At 40.1% G+C, this 22,001-nt stretch overlaps 1 long non-coding RNA gene across 2 annotated transcripts; it reads left to right on the top strand.

Moving 5' to 3' along the window:
• Nucleotides 1-1,409: 1,409 nt before the first annotated feature.
• On the top strand, nucleotides 1,410-9,213 carry LOC142164160 (uncharacterized). 2 transcript variants are annotated; one of them, XR_012694696.1, is made up of 3 exons: nucleotides 1,410-1,600; nucleotides 2,360-2,487; nucleotides 8,986-9,213. It is a non-coding gene; the product is annotated as an uncharacterized LOC142164160 (long non-coding RNA). The 2 variants fall into 2 exon arrangements; XR_012694697.1 differs by lacking the exon at nucleotides 2,360-2,487.
• Nucleotides 9,214-22,001: the final 12,788 nt, after the last annotated feature.

Raw genomic sequence — 22,001 nt, forward strand, 5'->3', positions numbered from 1 at the left:
GTTAACTACAGAAGGTGGCTCTTCTACCAAGAGGCAACAAACTGAACTGGAGACCCCCCCCCCCCCCGAAGAAAAAATGAAGGTTAATAAACTTTATCTCTACTTTTTCATTACTTTTTCCCATACTTACAGATGATAAACTTTTAGGAACTTGTTATTCATGTTCAAGAATAAATTCTTTTATTTCTGATGTATGAGTAGCAGATTATAGTTGAATCACAAACAACTCAAAGAAAACTTTAAATTAAAAAAAAACTACTGCATATTCCATTCCATTCTATATTCATTCATAAGCTCTAATTCACTCACATTCATCATCTTCAAAGAACGCCTTCCCGCAGGCAATCCAAAAAGAAAAGACAGACCAATTAATAGTTGTGTTGATAATGTTGACAACCCATTATTAGCTAAATTTCTAGTGCACTACCTTTCATTAAACATCAGTAATGTTCCAGTGTTCATGCCTACAAAAGAATTCTCTAAGTTCCTATGATAATATATTGCATAACTGCTGCATTGACTGACTTATTTTATTCAATTTACTACCGTTACACTTTTTATTCCTAATAAAAAATTACTTATAAAGTAGTACTACTTTATTAGTACATGTTTTTTAAGACATTCTTTTGTCTAAATTGATTTATACTTTCTACCTTGCACTTTTATTTCCCTTGTATTGGTATAACTGACTAAGGTTATGCAACATGTTTTTCAATATAAATTGTGGTTTACTGATAAAATATTTTTTGGTTAAGGAAAAAAGGTACCATTGTAGATCTTACATCTGTTTTGTTCGCAGGGTGTTATAACTATGTAAAATGGTTGTATATACGCTTTCTCATGCTATGTACATACGTGTTTGAAGGTCGCTAGCTTGTGTTTGACAGGTAATGCAAAGAACAACCGCTATATTTTTAAGCTACCAGATACCTTGCTACTTGCCGTTACTGACGTCCTTTTCTTTCTAATATTGCAGAAGATATGGACAATGCAGGTCACTTTGTGTGACTTACTGGCATGTACATTTATATTTTTGTTAGCCGGTAAACATATTGGTCATGTAACTAATGTAAATAGTGGGTTGAAAGGCTAGCACTAAGTATGACCCTTTTTTTGCTTGAATTTATTTTCTTCGCTCTACTATGTATCCAAGTTTTTAAGACTAAATCGAAAGAAACTTACTGCTATCCAAAAGATCATTTAGGTTATTTATTTTCTTTATAAATTAATAAAAGCTGCTATTTTTATCAAGTTTGGGCTCGGGCTCAGCACGGGCCATTTCCACTAGTATATTAATAAGGGACGGTTTGAGGAGCTTAGGGTCATCAGGGGCATTTTGGACAAATTGCAAATCTTTTCAAGGGCATTTTGGAAAAATTGTAAATCTTTTGGCCTAAGCCACGTGCTAACCCTGCTTTAGTTTTGACACGTTCTTTTGCACCGCTCAAACGACCAGACGGTTCTTCCTCCAGCTTTGCATTTCTGCGCTGTTCTTCCTCGAAGTTGTGACAGCTGCTCAACTCCTCTACCAATTTCCTTGGTCTCTCTCAATTTTCTCTTTTCCTGGACAGTTTGTTCGTGTTGGTTGTACAGTTATAAGGTGAGTTTTGGTTTCTTATTTTCTTGATTTTTGGAATAGCTGTTACGTAGAAATTGTTTGAATTGAGTACATTGTTCCAGAAAAAACTGGGACAAATACCTAATTACAGAAGAAAGTAATTATAAACTACAGGTTTCTAAGAGTATGATTGCTTGTTAAAGCACGCACATCTAGACCCCCAAAACACAATTTTTTTCTATTTCCATATTGCAATTAGGGATTGATAAAGCGAGTGGGTGGGGTACCAAGGCAATTACGAGAGTTATGAATGTAGTTATGGTAAATTCTCAACTAAAGCCGCTTTGTATCGCTAGGATTATATCTGCCAAAATTCCAAAATTGAATTAGTTCCTGGACTCACTCCTTTGCTGTCTTCAACTTTACAAGGTGATTTAACTTCCGCTATCCACTTATTAGATTCAGTAATAATTTCTTAAATTTTACTACTCTTACAGGTATTTAATTAAAAGGTTGGAAATAGTTTAGTCTTTTCTACTAATATAATTGGCTAAGGAAAGAGACCATATTTGTATTTAGTATATAATTTCATAAAATAATGTTACTGTACTATAGGTTCATGATCTTTAAGCTATAAATAAGTTTAGGTGATTGTCAATGTTAATGAATTGCTTGTTCTTTACTTGCATTTTTAAAGTAAAAAGGAACTACTAACCAGTAATCGATGTTGCAAATTATGTTACTATGTTTGATGTTATTATATTAGTTCTTTGCTGTATATTTGTTGTCTCCTTCCTCCAGATTTGCACAGCGTCTATGATGTTCTTCCTCCAAATTTTCCCAATTGCTCAACTCCTCTTCCAATTTTGTCTCTTTCAGTCTTCTCTCTTCCTGCACAAATTTATTAGCATTGGTTGTACAGTTATAAGGTGAGTTTTGCTTTCTTATTTTCTTGATTTTTGGAATAGATGTTGCGTAAAAATTAGGTAAAACTGCGAAAGCTCTTATAATTTTTGGAATAGTTGTTGCGTAGAACAACTCAAACTATTGTTTTTATTACTCTTCCATGTTTTTATTACTCTAATGATCCTATTAGTGCGAGGAAACATGCATTATTATTAGAGCATTAGGTCGAGTTGAGACTGGTAAGCAAATGAAAGATGCATTTGATGTAGCTATTGTAGAACACATCAATTGGGTATTCATATTGAATAATTATCTTTGAATTGTTGAACCACAAAGCTTCTTTTAAAGAACAAGGGAAAGAAAAAAGAAATCAAATCATAAGACTTGTTAATTTTGTAAAACTCCTGGGGCAATTACTTTTTCTTTTATTAAGGAATTGGGATAGCAACAACAACAAACTCAGTGTAATCTCACAAGCGGGGTCTGGGGAGGGTAGTATGAGGATAGGTTGATAATGTAACTGGTAATAGTTGTAATCTCCTGATTCTCATACCCTGGACTGTCATTTTGAAGTCTGCTCCCTTTCCGTTCTCTCGTGGGGAAAATTAAACTGGAGTTCTGTTTTACCTTTTGGAATGTGGACCACCGTTAGTACTTTATGCTTGCTTGTACTATCAAATTTTATCTACATCTTTTAAGTTTATCATACGATGTGCTATCGTTAGCTAATATATCCTTATGTATGAGCTAAGTTAGAAAGCTCTTATATGTGAACCAAAGTTTCTAAAGTGATGTGCTATTCGTAAGCAATATACCAGTTTTGCACGAGCAAAGGAAGAATGTGCTTCCTTTGGTAGAAAGATACAAACTCACTATCTAAAAGATCTTGTTCAGATAATAAGTATAGGTGAAAGGTGAAACAAAGAAATAAGAAACATCATCTGCCAGTAAAAACTACGAGTCTCCTGATAGAAACTTACTTTAGAAAAAGAAAAAATCATCTGACTGAGCATGTTCGCTTACTTAATCATAGATAGTCTTCTCATCGTGATAGAGCTTTCCTGTTAGTATATGCTTTTACTTAGAAAGGGATAAAGGAATTTTTAGTTATCTTTCTCGGATTTGCCTTGTGCTCGATCTGATATTAATAGTGTGAAGATGGTTCATTATGTTGAAAGTCGAGTTTTCCTATGTGGGTCAAGTGGATTTCCATTTAGTTCCCCATATATAATCACGCCTAAGCCTTCTATTTGTTTTTTTGGACTCCTTTAATTAAGAAATTTAATACTTAGGTTGATAGCTATCTGAATATTAATGTTAGAGCATTTGGTGGCATGACAGTGTTAATGGTGTAGGAGATAAGTTTCACTAATTTATTATGACTGAGTACTACAATAACAATTAATCTATCTAACATATTCACTTTTCCTGCATTGTTTATAACAAGAGTATAAAAAGGAGTGGTGTATAGACGACCCCAGTTTGTCCTCCGTGAACATGTCGTGATGACACCTAGTCCCTACGACTAAGTAAGCCTAACAATGTGGAGAAACAACATAACTTGTGGAATAATTAATTAAAACTGAACAACTAAAAGAAAAACTGTATTTATAATTGTCGATCGGCATATACAACTCAATAATGCGGAAGTCTACAATATCACCCCAAAACCTGGAAACTCACGACAACACAAGCTAGAAGAAGTACTGTAACAAAATGCTCTAATCTCCAGAAATGTCTACAACAAGAGTACGATAGAAGGCTAAATACTACAGATAGAGTAAAGAAGGACTCTTCGGTCTGCAGATGTACCTCGAAGTCTCCGTAGCTCTCCCTGCCTCAAGGATAGTGCGCCTGGGTGGAGGTGCCTGGATCTGCACATGAAAAACATGCGCAGAAGGGGCATGAGTACACCACATCGGTACTCAGTAAGTGCCAAGCCTAACCTCAGTCGGGTAGTGACGAGGAAGGTCAGGGCCCTACTGAGATAAAACATAATAAATGATAGGATAAAGAAAACATTATAGGTAAAGTATCCCGAGGATCTCTTAGTATCCTCAATATGTGTGATGAAGATCTCTTGGTATCCCAAGGATCTCTTAGTATCCTCAATATATGTGCTGGGGATCTCTTGGTATCCCGAAGATCTCTTGGTATCCTCATCATATACACGAGGGATCTCTTGGTATCCCGAGGATCTCTTGGTATCCTCAATACTTACTAATACATGTGCTAGGGATCTCTTGGTATCCCGCACCCTCAATTCAGAACATATCACGTGCAGGGGATCTTCCGGGATGCCGTCCCGTAGTCCCAAATTTAAAACACACAATAACAGCCCTAACATCAGGATAAATGCTAAACTCAGAACAAGTAATATTAAATTCTAGCGGAAACATAAAGATTTTCAATCTTCCAATCATTTGTAGTATCAATATAATAACTATTTGTATTAGTAAACTTCAGGTTTACTACAACATATGTTTTGACCATAATCATATAATATGAATGACATATTTTTATATAAACTCTTCAAGAGCCTTCATTTATTATCCACAATCTAATATTTATCGGACACTACTGGTGTCATGTGTTTTCTAGGTAAACAGTTAGCTCTTCAGGAGTTGTTGATATATTTTGTACTATCAAATATTTCTATACACTTCTGGTATCATGAGAGAAAATCACAATCAAATAAACAATGTAAAACAATTGTTTAAGCACAAGAAAACTCTTCTTCATAATATTTTCCTACTTCATGAGGCAATTTCAATTGTGTTACTTCTTCAGGAACAAATTTAAAATATGAAATATTGAGTATATATTCTCTCAATTATATTACCTCTTCTGGAGGTGAATTGTAATATATTCACATCAAGAGCGCGTTCATATTTATCAGATTTATTAATATTGTCACATTCACTTCAGAGAATGGATTAATATTATCCAAAGTTCTCATCCTTCAGGAAATCGAACATAATTATCTGAATGCGCATTAATCACATCAAATTGTGATGCGTCAATCTCTTTTAAAATATTTACTACTTCAGGAGCAAATCGAGGCGTGCATTTAATATAGAGAATATTTATGTAGATTATCTTCAATTGTAACCATAAAAAGCTTAAATTATCACTTCTGGTGATCATAGGCATATACCACTTCTGGTGGTTAACAAAATATAATTACAATGAGATATATGAAATATAACCACTTCTGGTGGTTGTATATTTCTTGCAAACTCTGCTAGAGTTTAAGTTGATCTAATAATGTTATCCACATTCTTCAAAATGACATAAACAAGATATATTATAGTAAACATCATTATCAAATCATAATTTTTCTTTATGTACAACAATTACATAACCATACTATCTATTACAAACAACAAAAATTAAAATATTTACATTTCTACATATTCACTACCGATTACATGACTTGTTTCTCCTTCTGGGAGTGCAAAGTAATCAGCTACATCCAAATGCATGAAGTCTAAATTATCTTCAGAAATAAAATTTGCTTCAGCATTTTTCTCTGTCTTCTTTAGGGAGGCTTGATAAAGCTCAACCAGGTGCTTTGGCGTACGACAAGTACGTGACCAGTGCCCTTTTTCTTCACATCTATAACATGTATTTTCTGCATTTGGTGCTTGCACCGCTTCATGCTTTTGTTCCTTCCTTTTCCACTGCTGGTGGTGAGGAGGGTTCTTTGGTGCATTATTATTACCATGATTAAAATTTCTTTCCCGACCACGGCCATGACCACACTGGGGCCACGATCTCTTCCACGTCTAGCTTGGTAGAAGTTCGTCTCATTCATTTCAGGGAATAGACAAGAACCAATAGGTCGACTTTCATGGTTTTTCATTAATAGCCTATTATGTTGCTAGGCTATAAGAAGATATGAGATAAGTTCAGAATACTTTTTAAATCCCATCTCTCGATATTGCTGCTGCAGGAGCATATTCGAGGCATGAAAAGTGGTGAAAGTTTTCTCCAACATATCATGAACAGTAATATTATCACCATATAATTTTAATTGGAAAATAATTCTGAACATAACATAATTATATTCACTTATAGATTTAGAATCTTGTAGCCTTAGATGAGTCCAATCATAACGTACCTGTGGAAGAACGACCATCTTCAGGTGGTCATATCTATCTTTCAAATTATTCCATAGTATGACTGGATCTTTAATAGTGAGATATTCCATTTTCAGGCCCTCATCAAGGTGATGGCGTAGGAATATTATTGCTTTGGCATGGTCTTGGTTTGATGCCTGATTTTTATCCTTGATGGTGTCTGCCATACCCATCGCATCAATATGAATTTCAGCATCAAGCACCTAAGACATGTAACTTTTTGCCCGATATATCCAGGGCTACAAATTTAAGTTTAGAAAGATTTGACATTATATAGAAAAAGAAAGTTCGTACCTCAGATAATTTCAAAGTATTTGCTCGAGATCGCACAGTCTCGTGCTGATAGCGTGTTATGAAATAACGACTGTAAAGTAAAGACAAGTATATAGAGAAACTGATATATTATTCGAATTCAAACTGATGTACATAATGAATTGAAATCTCTTCTATTTATAGAAGAAAGGAAGCTGATGTGTAAGCTGCTACTGCAAGCTGCTACTGCAAGCTGCTAGTACAAGCTGCTGTGTAAGCTGCTATTATACCGGATATGGATAATCTTCTACTGAGAGCAATGTTTATCCATAATGGAGTACTGAATGGATAAGTTCATTATACCCAGTATAGATAATCTTCTACTAGGGGTAATGATTATCCATAACGGAGTACTAAAAGGATAAGCTCATTGTACTTGGTATGAATAATCTTCTACCGGGTATAATGTTTGTCCATAACTGGGTACCAAAGTGATAAGCTTCTTCAGGAAGCTTATTTCCAATAGAGTACTAAATAGATAAACATATTTACGGCGGAGTCCCATATGGATAAGCTTCTTTAGGAAGTTTATTTACAACGAAGTACTAAATGAACATCCATAATGTAATATATTTATAACAATAAGGACACTTTATTTATTATCTCTCCATTCTCTTCCTACAATATCTTGAACTATTTTTTTTCCATTTAAAACACATACTTCAAAGACTTCTTAGTGGAAGAGAGATTATGATCTTATTTCGTCTTTGAGGAGAATTCTTTAATGACGAAAATATGGTACCCATTTCATTAACTAAAATGGAATTGATGAATTTCTCATGAGATGTGCGGATTTAATGGGGCGGAAGGGTGTTCATCCGAACCTCCTTCGCCGGAAAATTGCACGGTGTATATAAGGCAAAATTCAGTTTGTGCCTCTATATATTATATTTTGAATCCCCTTGAAGCAACCCAAAAACATACTCAATGGTCAAGTGAGTACAAAATCTTTGTTAGGTTGTCGGTTTTATGCCGATACTGTTGGGACCCATAGTGGTCATTTCTTGCTGTCATCCCACTAGTTTTTATTGATATTTTGTACTCAGTCATATTCATGCATTTATATCATATCTCAGTCTCAGTTATTATTCATTGGCACATCATATCATTGTTCCGTGTTAGTCTTCATGACATTGTGAGCCCGTAGGTGAGACTGGAGAGATTGATGATTGAATGAGGCTGAGAGCCTGATTATGAGTGACATTTATAGGATCGGGCTGCATGCCACAACATGTTATATTGATTTATGCCTGCATCTGGATTGTGATAGCGCTCGGGCTGAAGAAGCCTCTCCGGAGTCTGTACATACCCAGTGAGCGTGGTTGATTATATTGAGGGATGGATCTTCCCTGGACATGGATCTTGTCCAAAGCATTTATATACCTGGAGATGGATCTTCTCTATGGGGCCGGATTGGCCTTTCTCGTTATTGAGTGACTGATGTTCAGTGATGTATATATTCCGGGATGGATCTTTCCTGTGCCAAATGGGCCATATACAGTACCGAGTGGTTGAGCATGATGAGTGAAAAGTGTGAGACAGTGAGATTGAGTATTCTGAGAGTATGAGTACATGATTCATCTCTAAGATACATGGCATTAGCATACACACATAACATACAGGCATAGAGATGTATTTTTTCTCATGTTGTACGGTATTACGTCATTCATAACTTTTTACACACATTGACATGTGGTATAGAGAGGTATTTCACACTTGTTATCTGGAAAAAAATGAAATATCTTATTTATTGTGAAAAGGATTTTTAGAAAAATTACCGTTTTCAAACTATCTCATATTTTATGACGATTTCGGTAAAGGATTTGAGTTTCATTGATATTCTTGAAAAGCGAACTATTTTCGAAAAAGTTGTGAAAAAACTGAGATTATATCTCTGAGTTACTTCCTCATTTATATGCTCTACGTTGTTATGAACTGCTTTTGGTTATTGGTGTTGGAATCGACCCATGTTCTAGCTCGCCATTACTTTCAACTTATGGTTAGGTTTGTTACTTACCAGTACATGGGATCGATTGTACTGATACTATATTTCTGCACTGCGTGCAGATGTTGTCTGTTGTTGTTGCTGTGTTCGATGGTTGTTGGATTTGAAGATGTACCTGTGTTCCGGTTGTAGCTGCCTCTTGTTCATGGTAGCCGTAGATTTATAAAACTCTGTTTATGTACTTTCCAAAAAGAAGATGTATTTACTTCATATCTGCTTTGTAAATTCTATTCTTAGAAGCTCATGATTTGTACTACCAGTCCTTGGAAAAGTGTATAAGATTTAGATAATTCTCTTGTTTAAATTGCCTTATTAAATATTACGGGAATTGGATAGTAGGGTTGGTTTACCTAGCGGGTTGGATTAGGTGCTATCACGACTAGTGAATTTTGGATCGTGATATTCACTTAATAAATCCCCCCCCCCGGGCCAATATCTTTGGAGAATAGGGATGACAAAAATTTAAGAGTGTAATCTAAAAATTAGAAATAGTCATATTTACAACTGATAATTGAAAAATAACCACAGTTTCAAGAGTAATCGAAATTTAGCCACTTTTCATGTAAAGATAAAATCTGAACAAAATACTCTTAAAAATCCGAAAATATTCCAGTATAATATGCTACAATTCGACTATTTTACATATGAGTTTCTAGCATAATATACTGAAATTTTATAATGTGATGGAACTCCATCATAATATGATCCCGCATATTATGTTAGAACTTTTCATGTACTGAAGTTCCAACATAATATGCTTGAAGCTTATATGCAGGAGCTCCATAATCCAACATATTATGCTGGAACTTTTCGTGTTTCAACAAAATAGTGACTATTTTTCAATGACTTTATAAATACTGAATATTTTTCAATTATCGGTCCGAAACTGGTTAGCCCGTACTATTTACTCATTCTTGACCTACTAATGCAATACATATCTGATTTTGCAATCATAGAAGTGATTGGTGAACTTCAATGGTTGTTTTTAATATAGTGAGTTTGGTAATACCAACTTTCCACTTATAGGTAGCTATAAAATTTAACATTTAATATCAATGTTAGGCTGATAAGATCCTATAATTAAGTGCAATTCGACTATGCAAGATATGATTTGTCAGATAACACCAAAAGTATTAGTGTTAATTAAGAGGGCTTCTTTTCTAATTAAATAATGATATGCTAATTAAATTGCAAAGAAATGAATGGAACTAAAGAACCATTTAAATACTGGTCAAGACTTTTAACAGCAAAAAGGATACATTTGGTTGGTTGCATGTCCATAGCCGTATAGCCTTAAAATGTTTCATTGTTAGATGATCGTGATTAGTGGTGGCAAAATGAATAAAGAAAATAGTTATACACTCGTATTATCAATTAAAAATGAGCTGGATAATGAATTTGGCAGCCCGGTGCATTAGTTCCCGCTATATGCGGGGTACGAGGAAGGACTGGACCACAAGATCCATATTATCCACTTAAAACATGGATAATCAATGGGTTTAACTTTTTGCAATAAATTTTCGTACGACGAAAAAATAAACTGCAATAAAAATAATATAAAGAAGAAGAGATTTTATTGATAAATATTTGTGAGTACAATTCTATGTATCCCTTGATTCTCCACTCTAGAATTCTCTGTGATTCGAGGGCTTGAGAAGCGTCTTTCTCGAATGTAGGATGATGCGGACCTCCTTGTGATGTATTTAATCGCCAAGAACGTCGAGCAACACTTTGTTGTTACGGGTTGATCTCCAGGAAGAACTCCGTTGATCACTCTTTTGTCGAAGAACTAAGCACTTGATGATTGATCTCTCTGTTTGTGGATGTATTCACCAATTGCGGAGTGTTCTTCTCCAACTCTGAATGTCCTCCGAGAGTTATGTAACCCCTCTATTTATAGTTGTAGGGGATGGACAGTCCAGCTACATATGAACTCACTTGCTTGATTCTGATTGGCCCATGTCATTTTTGTCATTTGGCGACCTGTGGTTGGTTCTTGCTTTTTGACTTGGATTGCCACGTCATTTAACGCGTGGCGTCACCTTATTGTCCTGGAATTTGACTGGATATGCCATGTTACTTGACATATGGTATAGTTTGGGCATTAAGATGAAATGGACTTTAGGCCTGAAAATAATAAAATGGACTAATTTAACTTGTAAAGCCCAAATTAATTATTTAACCCAATTGAATTTAATCCGAATTTTGTATGGATTAGACCCAATAAATTTTATATGTCTACAGATGCCCCCTACTTCAAGATTTGTCGCGGTGTAAACTTGATGGGTGTTACGACCCTAACCACGAACCCGGTCGTGATGGCGCCTCTCGTGAAGACAAGGCCAACCAATTTAACCAAATTTCCAATTTTAAGCAGTTAATTAACATGAAAACAATATAAGCATGATTAAGTGATACTAAACAACAGAAAATACTGATAAAGGTGCGGAGTATCCAATCCGACACAGCCCTAACCGGGGTGTCACAAGTAATGAGCAACTATGAATCCTGATATCAGTCTACTAAATACAATATCTGGTACAACTGAAGAACATAGAAATAACAAGATAAGGGAGATACGGGGGCTGCTGACGCCAACAACTACCTCGTAGTCTCTGAAACACCGCCTGGACTGGGAAAAATCAGCACTCAGAAGCGGGACCTGCTACGCCTGAATCTGCACACACGGTGCAAGGAGTAATGTGAGTACTCCGACCCAGTGAGTAATAAATATAAATAATGATTGAAAGTAAGAAAACACAAAAAGTACAAGGCATTCTATAACGAAGCAGTAAAACATCATTTGAAAACAGTAAACCAGTGAGAAATCAAGTAAAATCTCCTTTCAACAGGTAAAACAGGTAATTTTCAAGTAAGTAATGTAGAGTAAACAGATAAAAGTTCTCCCCTCGGGTGTAGTATCAACAAATCTGCCCCTCGGGAAATATCTCAGCACAATACCAGCCCCTCGGGCTCAATCTCAGAACAATACCAGCCTCTCGGGCTCAATCTCATATCACAATGGGTACCCGCGCTCACTAGGAGTGCACAGACTCCGGGAGGGACCCCTTACGGCCCAAGCGCAATGTCAAGCCATCGCGTGACATCAAATCTAGGCCCTCGACCTCATATCAATCAAGCCACTTCGTGGCGTATATATGTATCTCAGGACCTCGGCCTTACTCCATCCGAAAATAATCACAAGCCCCTCAGGCATTAGTAAAATAGTATTTCTTAGCCCAAAACATCATTTAAGTCTCAAATCTGAGTAAAAGTGGCTGAGTAGTAAGACAGTGAAAAATAGCATGACTGAGTTCAAGAAATAAGTCAAAACAGTGAGGAAATAGTGACAAAAATCCCCTAAGGGGTTCAAGTAGTTGGCATGAAGCCCAAATATGGAAATCAGCCCAAGTCATGATGATAACAAATAAGGTTCAGTCAAATACGCGGTAAAATCATCAATCGGAACGGACCAAGTCACAATCCCCAATAGTGCACGACCCCACGCTCGTCATCAAGCGTGCGTCTCACCTCAATATAGCACTACGATGTGCAATCCGGGGCTTCAAACCCTTAAGCATCATTTACAATCATTACTCACCTCGAACTAGCTACATCTCTAGCTCGTGATGCCTTTGCCCCTCGAATCGGCCTCCATGCACGTAGAATCTATCCAAAATCAGAACGAATACGTCACAATATGCTAAGGGAACAAAGCCCAGCGAAAACAATCGAAAATACCAAATATCCCGAAATTAGCAAAATCCGAGCCCCCGACCCACTTCTCGAAACTCAGAAATTTTTACATCAACGGGTTCCTTATCTCACCACGAGTTCATACATATCAAAAGTTCTCAAATCCAACCTCAAATGGTCCTCCAAATCCCCAATCAAAATTTTAAAATCCCAAGCCCTAGTTCTTCAATTTTTAGCCGTTTAATTCCTTAAATTTCAGTCCCTATCCAAGAAAAATATTACCATAGAAGTGTGTTTTAGGTCCAAAATTCTTACCTTATCGAAGTTCTCTTGAAATCTCCCTTCAAAATCGCCCAAAAGCTCTCAATCCGAAGTTAAAATGGTTAAACCCTTCAAAAATTGCGAAGAAAGAATATATATACATTCTGCCCAGGGGTTTTGCATCTGCGACCCCTCCACCGCTTCTGCGGTCACAAGTCCACTTCTGTGGAACTCACTTAACCAGCCCAAATCTGCTCCTGCAATCGCCTTCCGCATCTGCTATTCCGCAGATGCGGCCCAAAACTCTGCTTCTGCGGTTCCTGACCTTCAACCCAAATCTTGCATCTGTGGCCTTCTCCCTCGCATGTGCAGCACTACACCTGCGGTCCCAAGTTGCAGGTGCGAAAACACCAGAAGCAACAATTTTTTGAAATCTCTTAAGTACCAATTCTTCCCGTTAACCATCCGAAATCACCCCGAAGCCCCCGGGACCTCAACCAAAAGCACAAACATGACACAATACCTTATTCAAACTTGTTCCAATCATCAAAACACCTCAAACAACATCAAATTACCCAAAACTCATCGAATTCAAGCCTAAGTTTCTAAAATCTTCCGAAACACGCTTTTGATCAAAACCCAACCAAACCACATCCGAATCACCTGAAATTTTTGCACACACATCCCAAATGACACAACGAAGCTACTGCAACTCTCGAAATTCCATTCCGAACCTTATATCAAAATCTCATCTATCAACCGGAAATCACCAAAATATCAACTTTACCAATTCAAGCCTAATTCTACTCCGGACCTCCAAAATCAATTCCGATCACGCTCCTAAGCCATAAATCACCTCTCGAAGCTAACCGAACCATCAGAACTCATATCCGAGCCCTTTAACACGTAAGCCAACATCCGGTTGACTTTTCTAACTTAAACCTTCTTAAAAGAGACTAAATATCTCAAACTTCACCAAACTCATTCCGGGCTCGATCCGACCGACTCGATACCACAAAACACGGATAATGAAGCATAAAGAAGCAGAAATGGGGAAAACGAAGCGGTAACCCACATCCTCCCCATCTTAAACAAACGTTTGTCCTCGAATGAGTCAAGAAACATAGCTGAAGCCTCAAATAGGTGAGGATATCTGCTCTGCATCTCCCGCTCGGTCTCCCAGGTAGCCTTCTCTACGGGCCGACCTCTCCACTGCACTTTACTGAAGCTATATCCTTCGACCTCCACTTCCGAACCTAATGACCCAAAATAGCTACTGGCTCCACATCAAAGGTCAAATCATCATCCAACTGAATCGTGCTGAAGTCCAAAACATGAGATGGATCCCCAATATATTTCCGGAGCATAGAAACATGAAATACCGGATGCACACTCGACAAGCTGGGTGGCAAAGCAAGCTCATAAGCCACCTCCCCAATCCTCCGAAGCACCTCAAAAGGCCCAATGAACCGAGGACTCAATTCCCTTTTTTTCCCAAATCTCATAACACCCTTCATGGGTGAAACCTTCAACAGAACCTTCTCGCCAACCATGTAGGACACATCTCGAACCTTCCTATCAGCATAACTCTTTTGCCTCGACTGTGCTGTACGAAGCCTTTCCTGAATCACCTTCACCTTCTCCAGAGCATCCTGAACCAAATCAGTCCCCAATAGCCTAACCTCACCGGGCTTGAACCAACCAACTGGATATCTACACCGCCTCCCATACAAAGCCTCATATGAAGCCATCTGAATTCTCGACTGGTAGCTGTTGTTATAGGCAAACTCTGCAAGCGGTAGGAACTCATCCCATAAACCTCCGAAATCAATGACACAAGCACGCAACATGTCCTCCAATATCTGAATGGTACGCTCGGACTGCCCGTCCGTTTGAGGATGAAAAGCTGTGCTCAACTCCACCTAAGTACCCAACTCTCTCTGCATGGCTCTCCAAAACTGCGAAGTAAACTGAGTACCTCTGTCTGAAATGATGGAAACTGGGACACCATGCAAACGAACAATCTCTGGGATATAGATCCCTGCCAACCGCTTTGAAGAATAGGTAGTACACACAGGAATGAAGTGTGTGGACTTGGTCAACCGATCCACAATCACCCAAATAGCATCGAACTTCTTCAGAGTTCGTGGGAGTCCAACAACGAAGTCTATATTGATCCTCTCCCACTTCCACTCAGGAATAACCATCTACAGAAGGAAGCCACCGGGCCTCTGATACTCATATTTCACCTGCTGACAAGTGAGACACCGAACTACAAATCCCACAATATCCCTCATCATTCTTCTCCACCGATAGTGCTGCCTCAAATCCTGATACATCTTCACGGCACCCGGATGAATGGAATACTGCGAGCTATGGGCCTCCTCCAGAATCAACCCTCGAAGCCCATCCACATTGGTCACGCAAATCCGGCCCTGCATCCTCAATACTCCATCATCACCAATGGTCACATCTCTAGCATCATCATGTTGTACTCTGTTCCTAAGGACAAGAAAATGCGGATCATCATACTGGCGCTCTCTGATGCGATCATATAAGGAAGACCGAGAAACCATACAAGCCAACACCCGACTGGGCTCCGAAATGTCCAACCTTACAAACCGATTGGACAAGGCCTGAACATCAACTGCAAGAGGTCTTTCCCCAACTGGAATATATGCCAAACTCCCCATACTCACTGCCTTTCGGCTCAAAGCATCGGCCACCACATTGGCCTTCCCCGGATGGTACAATATAGTGATATCATAGTACTTAAGCAACTCCAACCATCTCCGCTACCTCAAATTAAGATACTTCTGCTTGAACAAATGCTGAAGACTGCGATGATCAGTGAACACCTCATAAGATACACCATATAAGTAATGCCTCCAAATCTTCAATGTGTGTACTATGGCAACCAACTCCAAATCATGAACGGGGTAGTTCTTCTCATGGGGCTTCAACTAACGAGAAGCATAAGCAATAACTCTACCCTCCTGCATCAACACACAACTAATCCCAACTCTCGAAGCATCACAATACACAGTATAGGAACCTGAAGCTGATGGCAAAACCAACACTGGAGCTGTGGTCAAAGCTGTCTTGAGCTTTTGAAAACTCTCCTCACACTCATCCGACCATACAAATGGAGCACCCTTCTGAGTCAACTTGGTCAAGGGCGATGCGATAGATGAGAATCCCTGAACAAACCGGCGATAATAGCCTGCCAAACCAAGAAAACTGCAAATCTTTATGGCTGAGGACGGTCTAGACCAACTCTGGACCGCCTCTATCTTCTTCGGATCAACCTGAATACCCTCATTAGACACCACATGTCCCAAGAAAGCCACTGAACTGAGCCAAAACTCATACTTGGAGAATTTTGCATAAAGCTTCTCCTCCTTCAATCTCTGTAATACCACTCTCAAATTCTCTGCGTGCTCCTCCTGACTACACGAGTACACCAGAATATCATCAATGAATACTATGACAAACAAATCAAGATAAGGTCAGAATACGCTATTCATCAAATGCATGAACGCTGCTGGGGCATAGGTCAGCCCAAAAGACATAACAAGGAACTCATAATGACCATATCGGGTCCTGAAAGCCGTATTAAGAATATCTGAATCCCTGATCTTCAACTGGTAATAAATCGAACGGAGATCAATCTTGGAGAACACCCTCGCTCCTGAAGCTGGTCAAATAAATCATCAATGCGAGGCAAAAGATACTTGTTCTTAATTGTTACCTTGTTCAATTGCCTATAATCAATGCACATTCTCATTGTGCCATCCTTCTTCTTCACAAACAGAACCGGCGCACCCCAAGGTGACACACTAGACCGAATGAACCCCTTATCTAGGAGCTCCTGAAGCTGCTCCTTCAATTCCTTCAACTCCGCTGGTGCCATACGATACCGTGGAATAGAAATGGACTGAGTGCCCAGCACCAGGTCATTACCAAAATCAATATCCCTATCCGGTGGCATGCCCGGTAGGTCTGCAGGAAACACATCGGGAAAATCCCTCACAACTGGAACAGAATCAATACTGGTAGTCTCAGCTCCGACATCCCTCACAAACGCTAGATATGAAAGACAACCCTTCCCAACCATACGCTGGGCCTTCAAGAAAGAGATCACTCTGCTAGGAACATAATCAGTCACACCACGCCATTCGATCCACGCCACACCCGGCATAGCCAAAGTGACTGTCTTAGCATAATAGTCCAGAATAGCACTACACGGAGATAACCAATCCATGCCCAAAATGACATCAAAATATACCATGCTCAATAGCAATAGATCCACTCGGGTCTCCAGACCCCCAATAGTCACCGCACATGACCGGTACACACGGTCCACAACAACAGTATCGCCCACCAGGGTAGATACATGAACAGGTAAAGTAAGAAACTCATGGGGCATACCCAAATAACGAGCAAAGTATGATGACACATAAGAGAAGGTGGAATCGGGATAATATAATATAGAGGCATCTCTGTGGCAGACTGAAACAATACCTGTGATAAAAACATCTAAACCAATGGCGTCAGGTCTTCCCGAGAGTGCATAAAAATGGGCCTGACCGCCCCCCGATCGACCTCCCCCTCTAGGGCGACCCCTGATTGACTTACCCCCACCCGTAGCTGGCTGAGCGGGTGGTGGTAAAGAAACTGGCACTGAAGCTGAAGACTGGCCCCTCTATTGGGACAAACTAGCAACACGACGAGGACACTACCTCCACATGTGGCCCATCTCGCCACACTCAAAACAACTCCCAGGTGCTGGAGAAGGGGACTGAAGGGAACCCCTCGCACCGGAGGGACTAGCAGATGTACTCGGCATCGAAGAACCCTGAGCTGATGGAGCACGAGATGCACTCTGAGCTGAAAAAGCGCTGAGTGATGACTGGCCCTGTTGAGATCCATGATAACCATGACCTGAAGATGCCCCACGATAACCTAGGCGAGCTGAATGAGCAGGACTGAATGAACGACCTCTACCATGCTGAAACTGGCCCCTCGAAGGAGCACCACTATAACTGCCCGATCCTTGAGGCCTCTTGGCCTTCCTCTTCTCTCGCTCCTGACGGCGAACAGTCTCAATCTCACGGGCGATATCAACAACCTCCTCGAAGGTAGCACCCATCACTCTCTATCTGGTCATAAGAATACGGAGATGATAAGTAAGGCCATCAACAAATCTCCTGATCATCTCTCGATCCGTCGGAACCATCCAGATGGCATGACGAGCCAACTCAGAAAACCTCGACTCATAATGTGACACAGTCATATCCCCCTGTCGCAGCCACTCGAACTGCCTACGCAGCTCCTCTCTACGGGACTGCAACACATACTTCTCCAGGAAGAGAACAGAGAACTGCTGCCAAGTAAGGGGTGCTGCACCAACAGGCCTACGCCTCTCATACGCCTCCCACCAAGTGAAGGCAGTCCCAAAAACCTGAAAGGTGGTAAATGCCACACCAGTAGACTCAAGAATCCCTATTGTACGGAGCATCCACTGGAACTTATCAAAGAAACCCTGGGCATCCTCTCCCTCTGCCCCGCTGAATGTCGGAGGTTGGAGTCTACCAAACCTCTCAAGTTGATGCTGCTCATCATCCAACATAACTAGCATAACAAAATCCTGAGCTAGTACAACCAGTTGGGTTGGAGGTGCCCCCAGCGTCTGAAGTCTTTGCACTACCTGCTCAGGTGTGCGAGCAGCGGGGGTCTGATTGCTCCATCGGCCTGTGAAGCAACTGCTGCTGTGGTGGCTGAAACTGCCTGAGCCAGGCCAGTGCAAATTGATAAGATCTAATCCAAGGCCTCCTGAAGACCCAGAATCACGATAGGCACAGCTGATGCCTGAATTGGTGCTGCTGGAGCCTGATCTTGAGCTGGGGCAGCTGGTGAGTCAACAGGTGCTGCCCTCGCTGCTCTGCTCTGCCACTACCACGGCTGCATTCTTGGCCTCTAGTGGTCTCAGCTGGTGGCACTAGGGGTCGTCCACCCCGTCCGTTAGCTCGTGTCATCACCATCTATGAGAGAATAGAATCAGAAGTTTAGTACTCGGATCAACAAGTTCGCACGACAAGAATTTCAAGAATATGAAGTTTTTTCCTAAAGATTCTACAGCCTCTCGAGGATAAATACAAATGTCTCTGTACCGATCCGCGAGACTCTACTAAACCTGCTCATGACTTGCGAGACCTGGCTCTGATACTAACTTGTCACGACCCTAACCCCGAACACGGTCATGATGGCGCATCTCGTAAAGACAAGGCTAGCCAATTTAACCAAATTCCTAATTTTAAGCAGTTAATTAACATGAAAACAATATAAGCATGATTAAGTGATACTAAACAGCAGAAAATACTGATAAAGGTGCGGAATATCCAACCCGACACAGCCCTAACCGGGGTGTCACAAGTCATGAGCAACTATGAATCCTGATATCAGTCTACTAAATACAATATCTGGTACAACTGAAGAACATAGAAATAATAAGATAAGGGAGACACGGGGGCTGTGGACGCCAACAACTACCTCGTAATCTCGAAAACACCGCCTGGATTGGGGAAAATCAGCACTCAGGAGCGGGACCTGCTATGCCTGAATCTGCACACATGGTGCAGGGAGTAATGTGAGTACTCCGACCCAATGAGTAATAAATATAAATAATGACTGAAAGTAAAAAAATATGAAAAGTACAAGGCATTCTATAATGAAGCAGTAAAACATCATTTGAAAGCAGTAAACCAGCGAGAAATCAAGTAAAATCTCCTTTCAACAGGTAAAACAGATAATTTTCAAGTAAGTAATGTAGAGTAAACAGATAGAAGTTCGCCCCTCGGGCGCAGTATCAACAAATCTGCCCCTCGGGCAACATCTCAAAATAGTACCAGACCCTCGGGTTCAATCTTAGAATAATACCAGCCCCTCGGGCTCAATCTCACATCACAATGGGTACCCGCGCTCTCTAGGGGTGCACAGACTCCGGGAGGGGCCCCTTACGGCCCAAGTGAAATGTCAAGCCATCTCGTGGCATCAAATCTAGGCCCTCGGCCGCATATCAATCAAGCCACCTCGTGGCGTATATATGTATATCAGGCCCTCGACCTCATATCAGCATCAATGTATCCTCACAACTAGGCCCTCGGCCTTACTCAGTTCAAAAATCATCACAAGCCCCTCGGGCATTAGTAAAACAGTATTTCTCAGCCCAAAACATCATTTAAAATATCATTTAAGTCTCAAATCTGAGTAAAAGTGGCTGAGTAGTAAGACAGTGGAAAATAGCATGACTGAGTTCAAGAAATAAGTCAAAACAGCAAGGAAATAGTGATAAAAATCCCCGAAGGGGTTCAAGTAGTTGGCACGAAGCCCAAATATGGCAATCAGCCCAAGTCATGATGATAACAAATAAGGTTCAGTCAAATACGCAGTAAAATCATCAATCGGAACGGACCAAGTCACAATCCCCAATAGTGCACGAACCCACGCTCGTCATCAAGCCTGTGTCTCACCTTAATATAGCACTACAATATGCAATCCGGGGCTTCAAACCCTCAGAGCATCATTTACAATCATTACTCACCTCGAACCGGCTAAATCTCTAGCTCGCAATGCCTTAGCCCCTCGAATAGGCCTCCACGTGCGTAGAATCTATCCAAAATCAGAACGAATACATCACAATATGCTAAGGGAACAAAGCCCAAGCGAAAACAATCGAAAATACCAAAAATCATGAAATTAGCAAAACCCGAGCTCCGGGCCCACTTCTTAAAACTCAAATTTTTTTACATCAACGGGTTCCTTATCTCACCACGAGTTCATACATATCAAAAGTTCTCAAATATGACCTCAAATGGTCCTCCAAATCCCCAATCAAAAGTTCAAAATCCCAAGCCCTAATTTTTCCATTTTTAGCCTTTTAATTCCTTATATTTTAGTCCTAATCCATGAAATATTACCATATAAGTGTGTTTTAGGTCCAAAATCATTACCTTATCGAAGGTCTCTTGAAATCTCCCTTCAAAATTGCCCAAAAGCTCTCAATCCAAAGTTAAAATGGTTAAACCCTTCAAAAATCGCGAAGAAAGAATATATATACATTCTGCCCAGGGGTTTTCGCATCTGCGACCCCTCCACCGCTTATGCAGTACCGCATTTGCGGTCACAAGTCCACTTCTATGGAACTCACTTAACCAGCCCAAATTCGCTCCTGTGATCGCCTTCCGCATCTGCGGAATAGATGCGGCCCAAAACTCTGCTTTTGCGGTTCCTGACCCTCAACCCAAATCTCGCATCTACGGCCTTCTCCCTCGCACGTGCGGCACCACACCTGCGGTCCCAAGTAGCAGGTGCGAAAACACCAGAAGCAGCGAATTTTTGAAATTTCTTAAGTCCCAATTCTTTCCGTTAACCATCTGAAATCACACCGAGGCCCCCGGGACCTCAACCAAAAGCACAAACATGACCCAATACCTTATTCAAACTTGTTCCAATCATCAAAACACCTCAAACAACATCAAATTACCCAAAACTCATCGAATTCAAGCCTAAGTTTATAAAATCTCCCGAAACATGATTTTGATCAAAACCCAACCAAACCATGTCCGAATGACCTAAAACACACATCCCAAATGACACAACGAAGCTACTGCAACTCTCGGAATTCCATTCTGACCCTTATATCAAAATCTGACCTATCAACCGAAAATCGCCAAAATATCAACTTCGCTAATTCAAGCCTAATTCTACTCTGGACCTCCAAAACTAATTCCGATCACGCTCCTAAGCCATAAATCACCTCCCGAAGCTAATCGAACCATCGAAACTCACATCTGAGCCCTCTAACATGTAAGTCAATATCCGGTTGACGTTTCTAACTTAAACCTTCTTAAAAGAGACTAAGTGTCTCAAACTTCACCAAACTCATTCTGGACTCGATCCGACCGACTAGATACCACAAAATACGGATAACGAAGCATAAAGAAGCAGAAATAGAGGAAACAAAGTGGTAACCCATGAGACGACTGGCCGGGTCATCACAATGGGCCTTAGCGATGAGGCTTGAAGTACTAGTGAAGATAATAATTTTCTTAGTCTCCTA

Source organism: Nicotiana tabacum, chromosome 9 (genome assembly GCF_000715075.1).
Source record: "Nicotiana tabacum cultivar K326 chromosome 9, ASM71507v2, whole genome shotgun sequence".
Taxonomy (NCBI): domain Eukaryota; kingdom Viridiplantae; phylum Streptophyta; class Magnoliopsida; order Solanales; family Solanaceae; genus Nicotiana; species Nicotiana tabacum.